Below are 9,047 nucleotides of genomic sequence, written 5' to 3'. Positions count from 1 at the left end.
GGTTCCCCGGTATGGTTTCCTCCCCTGCCTCGGCTTCAACCTGACCTTGCCTTTTCTAGACTCGCTCGTGCTTCGTGAGCTCACGCCCTGACCCATCACCACACACACAGAATTCAGGGGGTCAACTCTACCCAAGACACAACCAAGCCACTTACAGATACGATGGGGGGTGAACGGTACCCACAGCGACCAAAAGACGGAAGCCTGAAATAGGGACGGGAAGGAGAAAGCAATGAGCCAGGGGCAGAGCCCTGATCCTTTATTCTTTACCCTTTTGCTTCCCTGAAATGATCCCCACAGACACCCTCAGTTTCTGCCTATACTTCACTTCGTTCGGTCTTCCACCTGTGCTGTGATTCTGTTTCCAAAGCTTCTATCCCCAGCGACACCTGGACAGGCGCTTTTACAGGGATGCCACCTGGGGCGGGGGTGGGGGAGGATTCTCCCCTGCTGATCTGCAGACCGGCTTCCCGCCCCCCCCCATTTCCACCCCCCTGAGCCAACAGACCACTCCCAACACGGCTGGCTATGTCCCCAGCCCGAGCAGTCCCCTCCGTGATGCGGGAAGCACAGGGGCTGCATGGAGTCTGTCTCCTCTTTCCCTCGGGGACGGGAAAGGAGCCCAGCCACGGCCGGAGCAGGAGTCACTGGGCAGGCCGACAGGCTCACGGCCACCAGCTCCAGCCCTAGGGTCTGCCAGTGAGCAGAAAGCAAAAGGGAGGGAGCCCACAGATGGCCAAGTCTCTTGACCCCCACTTGTGGGGGGGAGCGCTCAGGCTCAGCCCAGACTTGAACCTGAGCCACGGCGGCCATCCGGTCTGCCCTGGAGGCATTGGGTGCGTGCTGTGGGGCCTCGTGCCGGTCAGAACGCGTACTCAGGTGTGATGGCGCGGCTAGACCTTGCCCTTGAGTGAAGGATGTAATGACTCAGCTCAATAAATAAAAAAAAAAAGCAGTAGTTTTGGAAGCTATGTCGTTCTTACTGACTAGAACACAGTTTGAGGGCATTGCTTGCTAGTTTTGTCCTCACAGCCCAGAACGGGGGGAGAAACTCACCTATTTAGAAAAGGAGAAGAAAGTCAGGCCAAGGACCAGCGCTGGTGTTGAAGGGACCCTGGGTCCCAGTCTGACACCTGAATGTGTCAACGGCTCCGTGGGACCCGTGCCAGCCCCCCCATCTCTCGGTTTCTTCCTCTGATAATTCCTGCCCTTTCCATCTCCGGAGGGTGCAAGAAAGACCCAGGGCCAGCATGGACGTGGAAACGTTTCAAAAAGGCGAGGTCCTACCCGAGGGCGTGGTGTTCAGCTCCCCCAACGACCTCACCCCGCGCAGGGGCCTTGGAGGGCTGAACGATGAGGTAAGGGGCTCAGAAAGCCCTTGCAAATTCGAAACCGCGAACTAGATGGAGAATTATAGAAGCGAGGCCTGATTATCTGTGGGGTTCCGATAACAACACCATTTTGCCACCTGCTGCCCGGACATTTCTGTCACCGCATGACTTTGCGAGGACGTGAACTTGGCATGCTGGGGTTTGCCCAGCTGTAAAATGAGATACCTCCGGGAATGGCAAACACCACCGGCTCGCGTGGGTCCACGGGGATGTTTAGCTTGGAGATGAGATGTTCAGGGGCAGAGTCACGGGCTTCGGGGAGGATGTGAAGAGAGTTGGCTCGGAGGATGGACGCCGGTCCGGGGCAGGTCTTAAAGGACGCAGATTGGGCTATGGGCGACACTTCCCAACACCCAGGGACCTCCGGAAACGCCTCTGCCTTTGACTACGTCGCCACCTTCGACCTCTGCCCGCCAGCCTGCGAGATCAGTTTTCCTATTACGCCCATTTCACAGATGAGGAAACCGAGTCTTAGGGGCTTACGTTCACGGTCACACGGCTTTGAACGTGAAGCAAACAGGATTTATTGGCACGTCAATCTGCCACCACCACAAAGCCCACGCTTTTACGGGGATGTCCAGATCGGCGATCTACGTAACACCCGAGCCGAGGTTGTTGAGGACGTTCCCCTGCGGGGTCACAAACTGGACCTGCAAGCCTGAGCCAGAGCAGCCCTGTGAGGGGGACACTGCAGAAGTGTGCAGGGGGATGCCACGTTAAGACCACTGGCGGAGAGCGCAGCTCAGATCCCAGGCCCTGTTCTGGAGCTGAGGCTCAGCAGATCCAGGGACGGGCTGTGGACGAGCATTTCCGGAACGTGTCCCCAGGAACTGGCCGGCACCTCGCTGAGAACCACGAGCCCCAGAGCCCGCCCGACGCGGAATGCGCAATCCTGCTCGTCGTTTCCGCCTGGTGGGACAGGTTGGCCGTGGTTCAGTTCGGAGGGACCCCTGCTCTTTAAAGATGTGGCCAGTCTCGTATCTTCCTCGTCTCCGTCAGATCGGCCTTGGAGTCTTGTCCTGAGGAAAGCGGGAGAATGTCAGGCAGTGAGAGGAGGAGGCACCGAGGTGTGGTTTCGAGAAGGCTAAGGAGAGAGAGAGAGAGAGAGAGAGAGAGAGAGAGCGCGCATGCTGGAACATGGGGTCTTTCCAGTGCTTTGACCTCTTGGAAGAGAAATGAGTTTCTTCGAAATGATTCTTGATGGTGGGAGCCGTGTGGGTCCGAATGATGCGGACGACGGCTTTAGCCTCCTATGCAGCTTTATAAACCTCCGGTCCCAGGCGCTCAGGCCTTAAGCGACACCTGGACAGGCACTGACGGCTGCTTACTTAGCACGACCAGAGACAAAACACCTAAAATTGGGGCGCCCGGGTGGCTCCGTCGGTTAAGCATCCGACTCTTGATTTCGGCTCCGGTCATGATCTCACGGTCCATGGCATCGAGCCCCGCGTCAGTCTCGGCGCTGACAGTCTGGAGCTTGCTTGGGATTCTGTCTCTTTTTCTCTCTCTCCCTCTCTCTGCCCCTCCCCCACTCGAGCTGTCTGCCCCTGTCTCAAAATAAAGACACATGAAAGAGAAACTTAAAATAACTCCAGAAGGCACAAAGGTCATCTTCAATCGGCCTTCAGACCAGCCAGGGTCCAGCTCGAAGCCGCCTGGCCCCACCCCAGAGGCTAACGCCCGAACCCCACCCCCTGCCCATGGCAGCAGGCTTCATCTTCAGATGTGTCCCTGCCTTCTCCTGTCCTTACTACAATTTTTTTTAATGTTTATTTATTTTTGAGAGACAGAGAGAGACAGAGCACAAGCAGGGGAGGGGCAGAGAGAGAGGGAGACACAGAATCCAAAGCAGGCTCCGGGCTCCGAGCTGTCAGCACAGAGCCCGACAGGGGACTCGAACTCACAAACCGAGAGATCATGACCTGAGACAAAGTTGGATGCTCAACCGACTGGGCCACCCAGGGGCCCCTCCCGTCCTTAGTATTTGGAGCCAGGCATGGCTTGTGGCCCGCCCCCTGCAAAGACTTCCCCCATCTGTCTCACTACGGGAAATTTCTCCACTGGGCTCCCCGTCTGCCCCACCGCTAATCATGGGCTGCGAGAACACAAGCCAGGACTGTGTCTGGAAGCCTCGCCTTGTCTTCCTGATTATGTTTTAAGACCCTTAAAGCCCAGGACGAAGGAGCAGCTTTTGCTGCCGCCATACCTCCCAGACCTAGGGGGATCACAGGAATTACCTGGGACTTTGGAAACAGATGCGCGTTCCCCAGCCCAGACCTGATGTGTCAGAATCCCAGGGGTAGAAGCCAGGAGTCTATTTTTAAAAAAGTTCCCTGGGTGATTCTGCTGAATAGTCATCACAGGGAACCACTACGGCCCTCCAGCATCTCTTTAGCACAATGCGGGACACCTGGACTGTCCTTAGACTATTTGTTGTCTAACGATTGTTGGATCAATCCAAGCAGCAACGCGCATTTCCCCGGGCCAGTCACACCTGCCTTGGATTTGGAAACGCAGTGCTGTCTGGCAAGGCTCTGGAAACCCAGGAGAGCTGGCCCATGCTGTGAATGTCCCCCCCCCAGGCCCCCCGTCCAAACCCCGGGCAGCGTGCTTAGTGCACACGGGCTGTCCCACATGAGCTTCTGCTCGCCTGTTCTCTTGGTGGCCTTGGCTGGGGGGGGGGGGGGGGGGGGGCGCGGTCTTCCCCAGATTATTCCCATCAATGGCTGGGTGACAGTCTGCTCACCGTGGGGCTCCCACTGCCACTCCAGGACCAGCCGCATGACTCAGCACCCGGGGTTGCTGTTGGATGGGCCTGCCACTCGCTCTCAGCAGCCATCCCGGCAAAGTCAGCTCCGGATTTCTCTGCCTTGCATGCTAAGTCAAGGGTATCTGCTCCATATGGCAATGCATAATTTACAACACAATTTACTTCCTGCTTATATAGCCTATTCTGTACAAAGCTTCCATTTGCATATTTATTAATTTACAAAATTAATGCCATTTTCTTAGTCCCTTACAGGATGTGTGGCTGGTCCCTGTCTTTGAATTAATTTTAATCTAAGGTGGAAACATTTGTTAAGGGAGTTGGCTCAGGCCAAAGTAATCAAATGCACGGTAATCAAATGTTGGTAAGATGAAAAGAGAGGGCAAACATTTACCGAGAGCCTACCTCTTGCTCGGCTCCAAGAAATTAATGGCGCAGAATGTAAGTCTCCAGAAACATTCCTGTAATGACGTATTGTTGCTGTTTCATAAACAAGGAAACTGAGAGAGAAAGTTGCTGGCCCGCCTAAGTGGCGGAGGCTTAGACGCCCACGAAAGTCGAGAAGCAGGGTTTCCATCTGAGAAGGGCCCTCCCTCTGAAAAATTATCCCCCTCACCGAGGGTCCTCGACACTGCAAATATGTCAACACTCACAGGTATTCCTGCCACATAACCTGACCTTTGAGATGAACAGGGGTGGAAGGTACCCATTAAGAATCTTACCCTACCATTGTTGCCAGCCTTGGAGCAGATCAACTCAAGAAAACAAATGCTTTGGTCAACGTTCTCACTTGGTGGCACTGGAAGGCTTCAACAGGAAGCCAAGCTACTATGCACGAACCAAAAAAATCCCTACCGTAACCCTTCCCGTCACCCAAGTCACCAACGCAGACCTTCGCCTCTCCATCACCTGTCTGAAGATACGGTTCTCCGATGTTCCTGTCCTCCTCTCTTCCTCCTTGCTCCCTCGGGCTGTGCCAATATGGTCTTCGCCCCCCTCCTTCGCCACAACAATGGCGGGCTCTATCTCACCTACCTTGGTGTATTGTGCCATATACCTATTCCTCACAGCTCGGGAATTGTGTCTCCTATTCCTTCAACCCTCAGCATCAACACTCAACGGGTTATAAAATAGTATCAGGTCCTTCCAAATACGCTTCTGAAATCTACCTCCGAAAAAACTTCCAAAATTTCCCCTGGTTTTATCCCTCCCCATCTGCCCCAAGTAAGTCCTCTGCAGTCTCTTAGGGAAGGGAAACTCTTTTGTCTCCAGTCCTTCGTTTACTCTCCACGCCAACATCAGTAATGTTTCTGAGACACAGCTCTGATCCCATGGACCATTTTGCTTACCATTTTCTCTGACGGCTCCCCAGTACCCTTGGATGGATGCCATCACCTCTGGATTGCGGAGTGGAATTCACACTCCCTGAAGGCAAGGAGTGAGTCTGCTGTTCACAGGTCTATAGCCACCCCCAGAGCAGTGGCTGGTGCTCCAAAAATTTTTGGAGATGATGTTCCAAAAATACGTGTTGAGAAAATGAATAGGAGCCCCGCCATTTTGTGAAAGCCATCTAATTCTTGCTTTGTCTTCCAAAGCTCCTGCCTTAGACCTCGAGATTCAACCATCTCTAACACCAACACATCATGGCTTGGTCCTTGTCACAACTCCTAACTTTTGTACATGCTGTTCCCACGTGGTTGGATGTATTTCCCCTACAATCCACTTGGCACACTCCTCCTTCACACTCAAAACTCGATTCTGACTTTACCACCTGCGAGAAATTTTCCTTCGTGCCCTCATGACAATGAGCGAATCTTTCCTCCATGGAACCATCCTCCTGTTCGCTTCCAGGATAAAGAGAGGAAAAAAAATCATATTAGCAAACTAAGAATCAGTATCGAGAACACGCAACCGTGAAGCATGGCGTTAAGTCTTAGGCATCAGCAAAGCCACGAGGTAAACTACATCCGTGTCTCTGTCACTGGATGTTTCTGCCCCAAAACAAAGACCCAAGGCTCAATGACCACTTTGGTCTCCTGCCTCCAGAATTGCAATTCTGGCTCTCAAAACATGCTGAGCTTCCTTGACTAACTCTATGGCAATACTTTTTTGCCTTTGACCCAAGCCAAGGATGATGAGGTCTTGAGCTCCCCCTAGAGGCCAGTAGTGGTAGCGAGGAAGGGAAAGCAGCCAGACCCTGCAGGCCAATATAAAGGACAATTATGACATCATTCCTTGGCAAGAGGAAAGCTGAGATGCCTGAGGACACCCGAGAAGTGAAGGAAGTGCTCCCAGGAGCACCAGCCCAACAGGCCTGTTCATAGCTCATTCTGTAGGCACAAGGCTGTCATAGAGAGATCTAGCAAAGCAAGCCTCTAGAGCTGGGAACTGTGGATTTCATCCTCAGGAGACACTGGAGGAACAGAGCAAGGAAACTGCCCTCCTCCTGCCATCACGTGCAGCACATTTTTAACCCATAAATCTTAATTTAAACACTTGCTGCTTTTAACCCCCACAATAAACCTGAAGGCCAGGCGTTCCTCTTCTCATGTGGCAGGGACGAAAATCAAAGCCCCCAGTTCATATTAAAAATAAGGGTGATCTTGGGGCGCCTGGGTGGCTCAGTCGGTTAAGCGTCCGACTTCGGCTCAGGTCATGATCTCATGGTTCGTGGGTTCAAGCCCCGCGTCGGGCTCTGTGCTGACGGCTCAGAGCCTGGAGCCTGCTTCGGATTCGGTGTCCCCACCCCCCCACCCCTCCCCTGCTCACATGCTATTTCTCTCTCTCTCAAAGATAAATAAACATTTTTAAAAATTAAAAAAGAAAACAAGGGTGATCTTGAAATTGTTTAACTCCAAGAGCCTACACTGTTTGAATTTGCCACGCTGCCTTCGAGGGAAGAGAAGTCTGGGGGGCAGTTTCCACTGAGCGTGGTCTGGTGTCCATTTGATGATCCGACACGAATGCTCTCATTGCCTTCCCTGCCAAGTTGGCATCTATGTGCCAAGGGCTTCGTATGTATTCCCTCAGCCTTCACAATAAAGCTGTGAAGGGGCTATTACTTGTTATCCCCTTTCAGGGATGTTGAATTACCCAAGGTCATAGCTGGGAAATGGCAGAGACAGATTGCAACACAAGCGCTTACCTAGAGCAGGGCTCGGCAAAGATTTTCTTTGAAGAGCTTTGAGTTACCCCGGGAAAGCAGCCGTGGACTGTCCATAAACAACAGGCATGCTCGCATTCCAATAAACCTTTATTTATAAAAACAGATGGAGGGCAGAATTCGGCCGACTGACTGTAGTGTGCCAACCTCTGTCCTAGACTCTTTGTTTGGCTAAGAGATGGCATATGGGAGAGGGTCTCACAAGGGGTGGGCTCAGGCATTCCAGGCACAGTCACCGGTTGTGCCAGAACATGACGTGTTTGGAAATGACAAATGTCAGGTAGAGGTAGGCTTGCCTGGGACAAGTGGACCGCGTGGCTGGAGAAGGGACAGAAACTCAAGGCAACGGAAGCAGACTTTAAAGAGGGGAGTGACGCCGGCCATCTTGGAAAGAGCCTTCTGCTGGCAGAGGTGAGTCTAAGGCGTCCTGAATTGAGATCATCACGCCCGTGCAGAGAAAAGTTAACAGTTCTGTCAAACGTCCATCAAAGGATGAATGGGTAAAGAAAAGGTGACATATACATTCAATGGAATATGCTTCAGTCTCAAAGGGAAGGAAATCCTGTCACCTGCCCCAACATGGCTGAACCTCGAGGACATTATGTTCAGTGAAATAAGCCGGCCACCAAAGGGCAAATACTGTGTGATTCCCCTTGTGTGAGGTCCCTAAGAGAGGCGAACCCAGAGACCCAGAAAGTAGAATTAATGGTTGCCAGGGGCCGGGGGAGGGGGAATGGGGAGTTGTTTAATTGGTATAGCGTTCCAGGTTTGCAAGGTGAAGGTTCTGGACACTGGCTGCACGACAATGGGGACATACTTAACACCGCTGAACTGGGAATCTAAAAATGGTGAAGATAGTATGGAAACCAATTTGACAATAAACTTCATATATGGAAAGAAAAAAGAAAAAATTAAAAAAGAAAAATGGTGAAGATTGTACTATTGTGTGTGTGTTTCTATTATGTGTGTGTGTGTGTGTGTGTTGTGTTTTTTTTTTTTTTTTTTTTTTTTTTTTTTTTGCCACAGTTAAACATAAAATAGAAGAGCTGATGAGGTTGCTTTTCAACCAAGGCTGCACCAGAGGGGAAGGTGAAGAAGGGCAGGAGAGAAAGACGGTCTGGCGGCCATGACAGGCCCACGCCGTCCTGCAGACACAGCACTCGGCCACCTGCCCGGTCTTTCAGCCTCATTATTCCTGCCTGGTGGCGTCATTAGGCTGCCATAACCGTGAACGGGGTCCTGGCGCTCTGGCCTGGGCCGTCAGCCGCGAGGCTGGGCTGCTCTGGACGAGTCCACTGGCTGTGTCGTCTCCCGCCGTATGTTGGGCCACCCTGTTCATTCATCATGCCTCCTGAAAAGTCTCTTAATTACATTATGTTCACAATCCATAAAACATAATTAAAATATGTAAATCCATTATATTCTTTAATGAGCACATTGAGACCTCAAATTTTTAAATTAGATATAAAATTGATGTGGACCTACTACTATGGATTACGTGTGGTAATAAATCAGCTTCAATCTGGATTGAGAGGACTTCCCTCCTCCCCTCGGCTTGTGCGTGCATGTGTGTGTGTGTGTGTGTGTGTGTGTGTGTGTGTGTTGTTTCTCGGACTTTGGTTTGTTTTTTGTTTTTTTTTTTAGCATTTCCTATGACTGTTTAAAGTTGCCTGCTATCGGGGCGCCTGGGTGGCTCAGTGGGTTGAGCGGCCGACTCTCGATTTCG

The 9,047-nt window shown here is 52.0% G+C and overlaps 1 long non-coding RNA gene across 1 annotated transcript in view; it reads right to left on the bottom strand.

The window, feature by feature from the left end:
- Nucleotides 1-210: 210 nt before the first annotated feature.
- Nucleotides 211-9,047, bottom strand: part of LOC147572976 (uncharacterized) — a 563,239-nt gene continuing 554,402 nt past the window's right edge. Inside the window, exon 6 of the long non-coding RNA XR_015245397.1 lies at nt 211-2,410. This is a non-coding gene — a long non-coding RNA (uncharacterized LOC147572976). The remainder of the gene's footprint in view (nt 2,411-9,047) is intronic.

This window comes from Puma concolor, chromosome E3, assembly GCF_028749965.1.
Source record: "Puma concolor isolate L17-30 chromosome E3, mPumCon1.1.hap2, whole genome shotgun sequence".
In the NCBI taxonomy this organism is placed as follows: Eukaryota; Metazoa; Chordata; class Mammalia; order Carnivora; family Felidae; genus Puma; species Puma concolor.
The sequence above is the reverse complement of the archived record's forward strand: the minus strand, read 5'-3'. Positions and strand labels throughout refer to the sequence as shown.